Source organism: Gordionus sp. m RMFG-2023, chromosome 5 (genome assembly GCF_954871325.1).
Source record: "Gordionus sp. m RMFG-2023 chromosome 5, tfGorSpeb1-WG-v2, whole genome shotgun sequence".
NCBI lineage: Eukaryota > Metazoa > Nematomorpha > Gordioida > Chordodea > Parachordodidae > Gordionus > Gordionus sp. m RMFG-2023.
In genome coordinates, this window is record NC_088779.1 from 26,018,497 (window position 1) to 26,032,907 (window position 14,411).

At 28.2% G+C, this 14,411-nt stretch overlaps 1 protein-coding gene and 1 long non-coding RNA gene across 3 annotated transcripts in view; one reads left to right on the forward strand and one right to left on the reverse strand.

Moving 5' to 3' along the window:
- The first annotated feature begins 5,309 nt into the window (after positions 1-5,309).
- Positions 5,310-14,411, forward strand: part of LOC135929325 (oxidation resistance protein 1-like) — a 35,255-nt gene continuing 26,153 nt past the window's right edge. The window contains exon 1 of one of the 2 annotated variants that reach the window (XM_065465858.1): positions 5,310-5,369. The gene's annotated coding sequence lies outside the window, so the exon portion shown is untranslated. Of the gene's footprint in view, positions 5,370-14,226; positions 14,372-14,411 lie in introns of those variants that run through there. The other variant, XM_065465859.1, reaches the window with a different exon arrangement.
- LOC135930087 (uncharacterized) lies at positions 10,941-11,617 on the reverse strand. The gene is made up of 3 exons (XR_010572728.1): positions 11,270-11,617; positions 11,119-11,212; positions 10,941-11,058 (listed from the first exon to the last, which is right to left on the reverse strand). It is a non-coding gene; the product is annotated as an uncharacterized LOC135930087 (long non-coding RNA).

Consider the following 14,411-nt stretch of genomic DNA (forward strand, 5'->3'; position numbering starts at 1 on the left):
TAGAGTGAAAGCTAAGTTTTGATTAATTTATTATATTAATTTTTATACATTCATTTATTGTATATAGGAAACTATTGTGATTGATTATATTCTTGTTCTTAATTCATTGATCCTTTTGAGCTTGGGCTTGAGTTGAGTGAAAATAGGTTTCATTAATTTATATTATATTTTTATACATTAATTTATTGTATATAGGAAACTATTGTGATTGATTATATTTCTTGTTCTTAATTCATTGATCCTTTTGAGCTTGGGCTTGAGTAGAGTGAAAGCTAAGTTTTCATTTTTTATACATTAATTTATTGTATGGAAACTATTGTGATTGATTGTATTTCTTGTTCTTAATTCATTGATCCTTTTGAGCTTGGGCTTGAGTAGAGTGAAAGCTAAGTTTTCATTAATTTATATTATATTTTTAAACATTAATTTATTGTAATATAGGAAACTATCTTGTTCTTAATTCAGTGATTCTTTTGAGCTTGGGCTTGAGTAGAGTGAAAGCTAAGTTTTCATTAATTTATTATATTATATTTTTATACATTAATTTATTGTAGAGGAAACTTTTGTGCGCCTAATATTTGTATTACAACAATTTACTGATCATTAGCAAACAAACATAATATAAGAAAAGAATCAACTTTATATACTATTTTTACACGTAAATTGAGATGTATATAAATAGTCAAAAGTAAAAAACTTATTTATATTTCATAACCCAAAGATAGTAATGTTTTTTTATTAATATTACTGGCTGGTAACATAACAGATTACTTTATGCTTTATATTAAAATACAATTCTTTAAAAAAAATTATAATAAATTTTATTTTAGTTGAATTGATATATTTTCATATATGCATAGAAATACCAAAAGGAAATTTAAAGGTGGAGCTGAAAAATTAAGAAAAAAAAAATGCTGCTGGTCCCAAAGCAGCTGGTGCTGATCCAAAACAACTTAAATTATCTTTTTTGATAAATCAATACTAAGTATTTCAAATACTATTACTTCATGTAAATGAACTTTTTTTTAGAGATATCAACAACTGCCTCCCATTCACCACTACCTGAAACAACTACCTTATCTGCAACATCTTCATGTATTATAACATCAGTTCAATCATTGCCACTATCCTCACACTTGTCAGAAGATAAAACATCAATAATGCCTTCAGATATTTCTCAAAGCGGATTATCAAATTGGATATTCATACACATGAAAATTTTAAGTTGCAATTAACAGCCACTATACCTCAAAAACTTAGATTTTTAATGCAACATCCTATACAACCAATAAACATTAAATATGATAGATTATATTATCGAATGGTAATGAGTGAAAAAATACCTAGAAAATGGATTACCATAAAAATTATACGCAATAAAGCCCAGGCTGTGTACTGCTCAATCTACCTGGCATTTGCAGTACTTTCACAACAGCCTAAATTTTCGTCACATGCACTCAGTTATTAAAATACATGAAAATTCAAAAGTGAATATTAGTGCTGTCGAGGCCTACCTCAGAGCTTCAAAAAACCAGTCATTTAATCATTCAATTAGCGTTAAAATATTAAATGAAAAAAATCGACAAATTCATAACAATATCCACATAATAAAACAAATATTTGAGATAATAAAGTTTTTAGGTAAACAAAACTTACCATACAGAGGATCAAATGCTACCGAAACACTTAGCCTCTTTGATAATGAAAATTTAAATCATGGCAATTTCCTGGAAATGATCCATAATATATCAAAAAATGATCAAATACTTAGAGATCATTTAGAGAAGGCTATTTTTAAAAGCAAACATAGAAAAGATACGCTTAAACTGTCTAACAAATCAAAATCGAAGGGAAGAGGTTCTCTCATAATCTTGTTGTCAAAAACAACTGTCAACAAAGTTATTGATGCTGTTCTTGATCAAATCAGGAATTTAATAAAAAAGGAGATTGGTAACAAACGGTTTAGTTTGCAAATGGATACTACTCAAGACATTTGCTTTTATGATCAAGCAACCATTTGCCTACGATACATATAAAATGGTAATATAACAGAAAGGCTTTTTGCACTTACAAAAGTTACGAACTCTTCTGGAAAAGGATTTTTTGATATCTTGAGTGAATGCTTTTTAAAACGAGAATCATTTGATGGTGCTGCAAATATGCGGGGGGAATATGTTGGGTTGCATGCTCTTATTAGACAAGAGGCTCCAGGTAGCTTGTAATATTAAATCTCTGTATATGTGATTCATGCGATAATATTGAAGGCAAAATTTTATTTGGGTTATTGAACAGACTAGCAACTTTCTTTGGTGAATCATATAAAAGGATGGACGCTTGGGTGAAACAGAATAACTCAACTGGCCAAAATAAACTGAGAAGGCTGCAAAAAATAGGTGAGACAAGGTGGTGGGCTCGTGAAAAACCCCTTAAATGGATATATGGCAAAGAGAGCTTACTTCCAATAACGATAAGTGCACTTCGATTTATAATAGATAATAAATCATTTGAGGCAAAAACCTCATCAGAAGCGCAGTCGTTGATAGATAATTTATATAAATTTAAGACTCTTAGTACAGCTGTAATATATTTAGAAAATTTTGAAATAATGGGGCCATTGTCATTGTATCTTTAAACCAAAAATTTAGATATTTTGTCGGCATGGAAGATGATAGAAGATGCTAAGTCTTCTGTGTCATCGATAACTATTACATCAATTCAAATAAAGCAATAAAATAGACTTCTGATTTAAATGAAACACTTTCATATTTAAAGCTTCCGGAGAGTATCTGTGTACAGACTGCTCTGCCAAAAATTCGAATAGGACGAGCAAAGACAATATATAGTGATGAAGGCCAGGATGAACGTCCTCAAGAATCGATTGACCTTTATAGGGTTGAAGTATTTCGTCCTATAATTGATCAAATTATAAACAATTTGTCGGAACGCTTTTCTGCGAATAGAGAGCTTATTTTGAATGTGCGATATTTGCATCCAAGGCATTTTGATAACATAAATAGTAAAGGTATTTCTGAAATGGCCATGGGAAAACTGGCGCAATTGGCAAATATATCGAGTGATAAATTACATAACGAATTGTGTTCATTATCTAGTGTATTCAAAGATTTAATAGCAGAATTAAATGAAACGGACGATGATATCTTATGTACAAATGAGGAGTCGAATGAAGAAGATGGAATACTACAATATGATAATAACTCGAAGTGTGATAAATGTAACAATTGTTTAATATGCGTGTATGAATTTCTTAAGAGGTACAATATGCATACAAGTGCACACACTAATTTATTTTTGGCGTATGAATACATTTTAACTTTATCATTTACGCAGGTTAATTGCGAGAGAACATTTAATTGAAAATTATAAAAAATAGGCTGAGAGCTAATATAGGCCAAGAAAAATTAGAAGCGTTTTTAATGATGTCAGTTGAACGAGAACTATTATCCCAGATTGAAATAGAAGACATTATTTACGCAAAGGTTCAAAGTTAATGAGAGATTTATTAACATAAAAATTATATATTATTAATTCATTTATTTAAATCTTATTTATATCTATTACAACATGATCTCTAATTTTATAAGTGCAACAATTTTATTCTCTGTGCAATATTCTATAATTGTTATAATTTATGTGTAATTAATTGATTTTATATATTGAGTATGTATTATATTATATTTAACATGTGATGTATGATTTGATTTTATAGTACAATATCCTTGTAAATCTAATATAAAATATATATGTGCAATGAATATTTTTTTTATATGTGCAATGAATATTTTTTAATATGTGAAATTAATATTTTTTAATATGTACAATGAATATTTTTTTATATGTGCAATGAATATTTTTTTATATGTGCAATGAATATTTTTTTATGTGTTCAATGAATATGATTTTGGATGTGCAATTTTTTAAAATAAAATATGATTATCGTGTCATTATTCTTTTCTTTTTTAAAATATAAATTGTTGAACCTATAAAAAATAACAAGTAATAAAAATATATAATTTAAAGAAGCCATTTAAGGGAACCCGGCCGAAGGCCGGGCAAAAGCGGACCGAAGGCCCTCAAAATAGGGGGTATGGGGGCGAAGCCCCCATAAAAATGAGGCCGCTATAAAAAAAATGCCCACGAGACCGTAACGTCGCCAGTCCGCCCCTGTCCACGGACCTCCAATTTTGAAATGAATTCAATGTGTGGAGTTAAAATTATTAGTACATATGTATGAAAAATAGAGCATATATCGTCTCAAAGCTTTTATATTTAAGGCCTCCTGTGTATACATGGAGAAAAGCTGTGGGGGATTGCAAAATAGTAATGCAAATATCCACCGGATTAAATTGGAAAAGGCCTAAAAGAAGAAATAAAGTTTTGAGAAATTTAGAAAAAAAATAAAAACACCGTGAATTCTTCGTGCTTGAAGAATGTAATTAAAATATTGTCTCTCGTGAGAGAGCGGATCGGGTTACTATTATTTTAGTATCAGGTGCGAAAGGGCGTAAATTGTTTTTTGTTGCACCCGTGAGTGGGCGGGCCATAAATAATAAATTAAGCCCACGCTTACCTCTAATAGCAATCATATTCATGAATATGAATCAACATTTGCTAATAGCCGTTAGGCATACGACTATCATCTCTGTACACCAGTGACTTTTTAAATTTAAATAAATATCAACTTAAAAATTACGCCAAAAATTGGAAGCCTTAAACCGATTCCTAACACCTTACTTCTATTTAACTCTGTAAAGACAGATTCCCTTCATCTCTATTTGGAAATAAATATACCAATCACTAGACTTCCTGATTAATATGAAAAAAATGCATTTCAATACTAATGAACGGAGTTTACTGAACCTTTAACCTATTTAACTCTTATTCATTATAATATTAAATTTATCTTTATTATTTGGTAATAAATATACCAATCAGTAGAAAGATATACACTTCATGATCTAATAATGTGAAAAAAATGTTTCAGTACTTATAAACTGAATTGACTTAACCCAGTTGTTTATTCATCATAATATTAAATTTAACCCATGTAAACCTACATCAAATAATTTTTTTTATCACTTGAATTGGTTGTGGGCTCTTTTCACTATTATTTTATTACCATATGCCTTCTAACTCTAGCTGGAAGCCAGTCTTCTTGTGGGCACATAACTGCAGCCTGTCCAAATATTGTGGGCAACGTTCTTAAAAAATGAGGAATGACGAATTGTTGTTAAAATAATTTATTTTAACTGATGTCTTGGAAATGTCAAAGTGACTTCCCTTGTCAACTTATTTTTATATTGCGGCACCGATTTTCATATAAAATGATGACATAAAATTCTAATTATGAGGTAATTATGATATGATATGATATGATTTATATAGTGCTAAAGCGTTGCTTTTTATAATAAACATTTTATATATGAATTTTTATTTATATAATTCCTCCTATTTTTTTTACTATTTTGATTTTTAAGATCATAATTCTGGTATGAACTAGTGAAATTAGGAAAAATAAATAATTGCTCAATTGGACTATTTTCTTATTTTACTAATTTTTATTGCCTTTAATATAGTTTTTTATTTACTTAAAGTGATTAATGCACTTATTATCTTGACACAAATTTTTTTATGTAATTTAAATGAAATAGAAAGAAGCTATTACTAATGAATTTATTTTCTTTTGTTTTTTTAGCAATTTTTAAGTTTGTAAACCCTAATATCTACTTAAATTCTTAAAAAGAGATCAAGCACTAACACTTCTTTTACAATATAAATTAAAAAACTTATCTAATTTATTCTAAAAATTATGTTATCACTAATAAAAAATTTATTATTTGATGGTTGTTTCAGAAAGTGTCACACTATGTTTTAAAGAAAAATCAGCAATACATAAGGCCAATAAATTTAATACCTCTTATTGCATATATATTTCAACTTACATTTATTTATTAAATTCACAGCAGAAATAAATATATTACTAATATATGCTATTAACTAATATTTATATATTTCAATTAATCTTTTTATATTTATCCAACACTCTAAAATTTCCCACCAAATCATATGATCTTTTATTACAAAACCAAAGAAAATATTTTATTAAATATCATCAATTTGATTAAGACTATGAGAATAGCTGAGAACATAATATTGGAACCTAAGGAAATTAGGGCAAATGTAGATGACAAATTAAATAAATTATAAGTCATTGTTGAGTTAAATGCAAAGCTCTATGAATTTAATATTGGTCAAACTATTTAATCTCTTTATCTCCCACTTCAATTTTTATTATTTAAATAAATGAAAGTCTTGATTAATCATCAAATTTGCAATTATTATTACTACAAAATCATCTAAATTTATTTCACATCCTGATAGAGAAAAAATCCAATATTTAGCATTGCGAGGATGTCAAAGTATCCCATGATGCAATACTAGCTATAGGCAACTAATGGTAAAAGGGGTTGATAAATATTTCAAAAAATGTATAGATCCTTCCCATAATTATCAAATATTAGACTATTATCCTAATATATAAAAATCATAATATATTTTAGCAACTCTACTCTTTATACTACCCTAGTGAAAAAACATTTTCTCCTTTTACAAGAGTAAAAATATACCTGAGAAGTACTATTGGTTGAATGGCTCAATTTAAGTCTTTATCTAGAAAAATATTGCCTTAGCCTCGAGATTTTGCCTAAGAGTCCAAACCTTTGTGCGATCTATGAAAAAAGTCTTCAGAGTAATATTTTTTTGAAAAGTATTGAGTTAAACATTTTTAAAAATAGACTCAAATTGAACTATTTAACATCCTCAATAATTTGAATGAGCAAGCCTTTATTTATATATATAGTGAGGTGAAACCAAACACTGATGAAATCATTGAATTAGCTCAATCTCAAAGAATTGAATTTTACATTTTAAATTTATAATTTGCTTCTTTAAGAATTTTTATGCATTAATCTTATATTTGTGTATTAGAAGTCGTACCTAAATAACTCTAGAATAATTCTAATTTTTTTTACCCCCATAGCAAATTCCTGGTATGCCTGGGGCAAAACAGATTTAAAAAGAATGATTCTTAGATTTTTAATTTAGTAATTATAATATTAATTCACCTACGAGCTAATATAATAATTATTTTAAATTATAAAAATTATCATTCCTTCATAATAAAATTTAAAAAAAAATCTACATCATTATTTAAATGCTTAGGCTTATATTCATAAATAAAAATTGGTGGATGATAAGCAAAATACATATTTAGAGCTAGAACAATCAACGATAATAATGGAAATTGAGAGTATCACCTCTATTTGAATTAGAATAAAAATTTTCAAGAGGTTTTTCCGAATTAAGCTGCCAAGAACATTTAGAGATTAGTTAAGAAAAAATATAAGATTTTCGGGAATCTGGTTATTAATTATTATAAAAATCGAGTAAATAATAATACGCCAATTTTACACATCATAATGATTTTATCCATTCACAGAAAGTTGAATATTTATTTCGATAACGAGTTTTTGCGTTTACCCCTCTATAATATATTACGATTAGAGAGGTTGGCGCGTCTCGAACCTGATCGTGGAATTATTTGAAAAAGGGTTTCCCGGCCCCGGCATAAAAAATCTCCTTGTTATTTTTTTTTTACCAATACATTTTGTGTTAGCTTTGGTTATAGCCTAACTACTAAGATTAGATTAACTATATTTCATCCAAAAAAAATCGAATAATGAGATATCGTTGTATTCTATTCGCATACATATATATATTTTAGGGACTTCGGTTCCAATTTTTTTATCCCTACCGGGTTATTTTTTTATTATCGGGCTTGGAAAAAAATTATTTCGGTTCAGCTAAAAAATAACGAATATAACTTAATTAAACGTAACCTCACATATTTAAGTTATTAAATTGTTTATTTATATTTTATGGCAATTCCTATATTTTTTTAAACCCATTATGAATCCGTTAAATACCTTTATAATTGGTTCGGCTTTAACGGGTTTTCCGATTCGACATCCTAATATATTTTAAATAAATACGGAAACGGAATAATCTTTCTGGGCCCTAAATTTAAGCGAATAATAATATTTAAGATAAATTTTATTATATTTAATTATTCCTGGCTTTGACTGGATTATTATTTTTTCTTCTTTATATTGAATTAATTATTAATCACAAAAAATATATATGTCTTTATTCTTATAAAATGAGGCCAATTTTCTGTCAATATTCAATTATCTATTTTTTCTTGATCCAATATTTTTATCGAACTAAAAGATGAAGGTAAAAGCTATAGTTTGGATATGGGTGATGTTTTATTATTTTTTTGTTTGTTATTTTAAATATAAAAAATTTATGTTTTTTTTAAAACTCGAAATAGAAAACGCTTACCAATTTGGGCGTTACCATTTAAGATACGATATATTGAAATGAAACGCCAAACGAAAACGTTTCAATTTATGATCACTATTATGGTTCAACTAGCCAAAAATATAAAGTTTTTTTTAAAAAAATAATAAAATCATAATTTAGATATAGGGCTAAAAAAAATAATTCCGCTAAAAAAAATAAAATCAAAAATTATTTATTTTCATATATGTTTCGCGATAGATTTAGAAATGTTTTTTTTTTAATTAATAGAAAATATATGCATTAAAAAAATTTTTTTTTTTAGCAGAAACCTGTATAGGTTCTGAGTTTTAGGCATGGCCTGGATTTTAAAAGCCCCCGATTTTTCGCAATTTTTATTGTTTCTGAAGGAAATAGATCTACAGACATGAGGCTGAACATATCTATCATAAAGTGTAATTATGTAAGCTTAAATGGCAGTCTTCTCTCCACAGATCTTCGCTAGGCTTACTCTTCCTTCCTTATTCTTCTCATTTTACGCATATTTCATCTTTATTTTTTTTTTAAAAATAGATTAAGAGGTGAACCCTAACCCGGGTTCCAGAATTCAAAATTGTTTGGCCGGGCCTAACCACAGACCAAACAGAGATCGATTTAAGGAAAACTCATTGAACCCGGGGTAATAGATCTGGGGCGGTTTCGGACCCCTCTTAAAAAATCGGTTTCGATTAAGTTCCTGTTATCGAAATTTTTACTAAATTTAAAATTTTTGAACCCGTGTTCGGGTTCACACCCTTGTATTATAGGGCAATTATTAAAATATTTTCTGATTATTTTTCTAAAAAAATCCAAATTTTAATAAGCGATACGAACCGAAAAGAACCGGTGTAACGTGTGAAAGTGATCTATGAGATTTCGAAATCTCACGCAATCAAAATCCCACGGATGGGTTGTGAGATTTTGATTTAAATGGCCTCCAATGTTTTTGAAGTGATAAATCTAAAGCAAAAATTCTCATGACATGAATTCAAATATTAATAATATAATATAGATATAATAGTAGTATTATTATAATCTATGTTTTAGAATAATATTTTAATAACGCTTTGCAAGAGATATATTGTTTCATAGAGCTCATCTTTTTTTAAGATTATTAAGTCGAATAATGAGAGATGTAAAATCAAGGAACATCATTAAAGTTAAGGATATAAAATATAATATAGAGACAAACACCTAACTTAATTATAATATATGTTTAGAAAAATATTTTAATAACGCTTTGCAAGTATATTGTTTCATTTCAGGAGCTCATCTTTATTTTAACATCATTGAAGTTAACGATATAATATCATTTCTCTTTTTAATATATATGAATTTAAATAAATAGTAGATTATTTATAATATTATATACTAATAAAATGAAGTAATATATGTGTTGTTGTGTAGCCTTGTTGGTAAGAGTTATATTACCTACCCTCAAAATGCAGGTTCAAATACATGTACATCTCTTTTTTTAAAAAATTGTTTTGCTTTTTTTATTTATCTTGTATAATATCTAAAAAGCCCATGCCGCTCATCTATAGTTTGTATTTTATATTTTTAGTCTGCATTTCATCGCCTAATGTTCAAAATTATTTTAATTCCTAGTTTAGCTCTTTATTTATTTTAATGTTTTTTAAATTAAACATTTCATAATATGGAACTATTATTTTTAATAAATTTCGCCTGAAAAATATCAAAAGTTCTACCGTCAAGGCCCACCCATTTTTGAAAATATTTTAAAAGCCCGAACACACCCATTCAAAGTATGGACGGGCGGGTGAAAAAAATTATCATTTAGTAATAGGGAAAAGATCCTTACTAACATGCTAAATTACAGAACTGAAATTTTTAAAATAATATTGTAAAACAAGTTTTTAGTAGGTCCAAAACCAAATATTCCGATCCCATGATTATTAAGTTCCTCCTCAGATTTCTTATACAAGGAACATCTTCTCGATAGACATTAATTTGACAAATTTCCAAATATTACAGAAAATTTACTAGAGACAAACCGTCTTTTCTCCCTCTAAATATCAGTACCCACCCTCTGTAAACACTGCGAAGAATAAGTAAGATAATTTCTTAGTCTAAATGGTTAATCGTAATGTTTATGCTGAATTGGGTCACCAATATTAAAATAAGCTTCATTTGGCATTAACGAAAGAATCGAAAAAATAAACGAAGAACTTTATTGATATAAATATTTATACATAATTTTAAATTTAATAAAAACATAAAAAAATATAATTATTATCAAATGTTGCACATCATAATGAATATATTTAATTATATTTACTACAACTTTCATGAAAAAATATATCAGGCCGAATATAAATTATAAAGAATGAAATATATTTATATATTTTTTATATTAAAAATAAATAAATTTTAATAAAAATATATTAAATAATGATGGAAGATAAATGATTGCAATCTGAAACATTTTCAAAATGGTTTCCTCCATTTTTTTAATATAAATAAAAATATTAAATATTTTTTATATTATCGCGACGCGAATATAAAAAGGGTCATATCGGGTTCATATAAAATTATCATTATATTTTATATATGTAAAAATTGGTGTATTTAACATTGTAGCCATTGCCCTGACTTCTGTGTCAGAAGCCCATATCCGCCCTGTCACAACATTATTTAAGACATAAATTTTTACATTTTTTGTTTATGACGTAAATAAACCTTTTCCATCTCAAATGTTAGCATAAATTGTGCTAACCATTGCCTGAGAATAATATGTGAATTTTGAACCCCAGTGATCTCTAAACTAATAGCCCTAAATTATATAAAGCAGAATAAAATGAAATTTTATATTAAAAACAATTCCCATCACCTTCAATTTTCTCCAGGATGGTGGGTTCACCAAGTTGTTTCCCATAGTCTACATCACGAAAATAAATGCTTTTATTATAAATAATGCATTGCCTTTGATTTTGGTTCCCAAAATTGGCTTGATGATGAAAATAATCCACATGATGCGGAGTTTGAGTCCCCCATAGGTATTGTATTTCGATATATATAGAATTATTTTAAAATGCTTTTATTATAAATAATGCATTGCCTTTAGATATTGGTTCCCAAAATTGGCTTGATGATGAAAATAATCCACACAATGCGTAGTTTGTCGATTCAAAGTCCCCCATAGGTTTTGGGAGGCTTCAGACCATATATTTAACATGATATTTTTTCCATGCCTTTGTTGTAGGAAAAAAATATCTAGGGACACTTTCTAATTTATTTATTATCAAAATATCATCCAAATCAGTATACGTAATAAATTAAAAAATAAATCAAATATATATATCAGAAATAATATTACATATGTGAGTCTTTGGATTGATAAAATCCATGTCAAGCTGAATATTTTTATCTTCAAGACCAACATTTTGGGAACTAGTACCTTGATCTTCATTTTGATGTGCTGCTTTATTATATTAAAAACATTTAAAAATTATATATTCGAAATACAATACCTATGGGGGACTTTGGATCGACAAACTGCGCATCATGTGGATTATTTTCATCATCAAGCCAATTTGGGAACCAATATCTAAAGGCAATGCATTATTTATAATAAAAAGCATTTAAAAATAATTATAATATATATCCGAAATACAATACCTATGGGGGCCTTTGGTTCGACAAACTGCGCATCATGTGGATTATTTTCATCATCAAGCCATAAAGGCAATGCATTATTTATAATAAAAGCATTTTAAAATAATTCTAATATATATCCGAAATTCAATACCTATTGGGGACTTGGATCGACAAACTCCGCATCATGTGGATTATTTTCATCAAGCCCTACTGGAATGTTCTGTGAACTTTCTCAACCAAACCATTTGCTTGTGGGTGGGTAGGCTGAGGTTATTATGGAATTATGTACAAACATTGTTACAGAATTCCCTACCTTGATCATTAATCTGAATCTTTAAAATATATATTTTTTTTTATTAAATTTAAAAAAAATATGCATTAATAGATTAATAAAATTCAAATAAGTTAAAATTGGTATTTTTAATTTTATTACTTCATAACATTGGTGAGAGGAATAGCATATGGCACATAAAATATATTTATAATTCTCTTTAGATTCTGGCATCTGGATTAAATCAATGCCAATTTGATACCAAGATTTTGAACCACTTTAATATTGTGCAACACATTTGAAGTTTTATCAAAACCACTGCTTTATTTTTGACAAACCTCACAGGATTTGATAAACTCCCTAATGTCTTTATAGCTGCCCAACCAATAAAAGCTGTAAAAAATTAAATAAGATAATATTGCATATTTTTACTTTTCCCTTATTATCTGATTAGTTTTATTAATCCCCAGATGCCCTCCCATAGCTATACCTGGAACTGTAGATACACCTCCCTCATGTATTCTTTTAATGATATTTTTTTGTTCATCTTTTGTCCATAAAACCTTTCTTCTAAAATAATGTATCGTTTAAATAATATATCATTAAAATATATATAAAATAATATTTAAGTTTATAAATTTGTTGCGTAGAACCCGGGTTCGAGACTTTTTCCCAAACTCGGGTTCTGGACACATTTTTCCAAACCCGGGTTCGAGACTTTTTCCCAAACTCGGGTTCTGGACACATTTTTCCAAACCCGGGTTCGAGACTTTTTCCCAAACTCGGGTTCTGGACACATTTTTCCAAACCCGGGTTCGAAACTTTTTCCCAAACTCGGGTTCTGGACACATTTTTCCAAACCCGGGTTCGAGACTTTTTCCCAAACTCGGGTTCGGGACACATTTTTCCAAACCCGGGTTCGAGACTTTTTTTGGAACCCTAGTTCAGGGCTCTTTTTTCCCTAAACCCGGACATGACTCAAGCATAGTATTTTTTTTGAGGTTTGATTCAAGTCGGGTTTAAATTTTTAAATATGATATCCTTCAATTTCGTGAAATTGTTATATTTTAAAATTCCTGCAAGAGGCGCCAATATATTTTCTATATGTAGAATATTTTTAAAATTTTTTCTATATTTTAAATAAATTCGGGTCGGACTTTTCGGGACAAATAAAAAAAAATTGTTCGTGATCGGGCCGGGCCGGACAAATGTTTTCATAATTTCATACCGGGTCAGTCTTGAAAAAAGTATGCCCGATTTAGATCACGAATTGAAATATATTTTTTTTATCAGCTGAGCCCTGACTGGATTAAACCTGTCTGGACCTGGCTGAACCAAAAAAAATTCCTAACCCGTGCCTAATCCGGCGAAAGTTTCCTTTTTTTTCACATCCAGGCTTGTTCCCTTAAATTTAAAAATGGATCCGGTACTTAGATATTTAAAGCAGCTAGATCTACCTTGAATTCTAGTCGCGATTCGATGATTTAACTGAGATTTCTAAATCTGATAGATTTTAATAAATAATATCTCATAAAAGAAATAGTTTAAATGCGATCGCAATCACGCCACTATGAATTCAGGTTAGGCGATAAGAACGAGAGAAAAGTTTGAAAAGAAAAAGAAGAAATAGAATCTTGATCATAAATATCCACATATAATTTACATTTAAATTTTTTTATAAAAAACGTTAAAGCACAAAGGAATGGTTGATTTTATTAAATTTATATTTCTTAATCTCTCTTGTAAGGTTGCGAATTAGATAAGGATTTATTTTTAAAAATGATAATATGAGAGAAAGAATTTTTTTAAAAAATATATTTTTATTTAATATTGTCAACATATTGATTAGGCAAAATGTCATTACATTATAGACATATCTAAATAGCAATTCTATTGAAAATTTTTTTAAAAAAAAAAAGTTGTATACCCGGATGTACTAAAAAAATCTGTTATTGATATGCTGCGCTATAGACCATACGTGACTAGAATTTGCTTTTGAAATTGTTGTTCAAGGTGCAACCTTTCTCGCAGTCAGGAATCGAGGGACTTGAGTACTATAGTTGGGTAGTTACTATATTTTTTTTAGCCGGCTAAAAAATCGGTC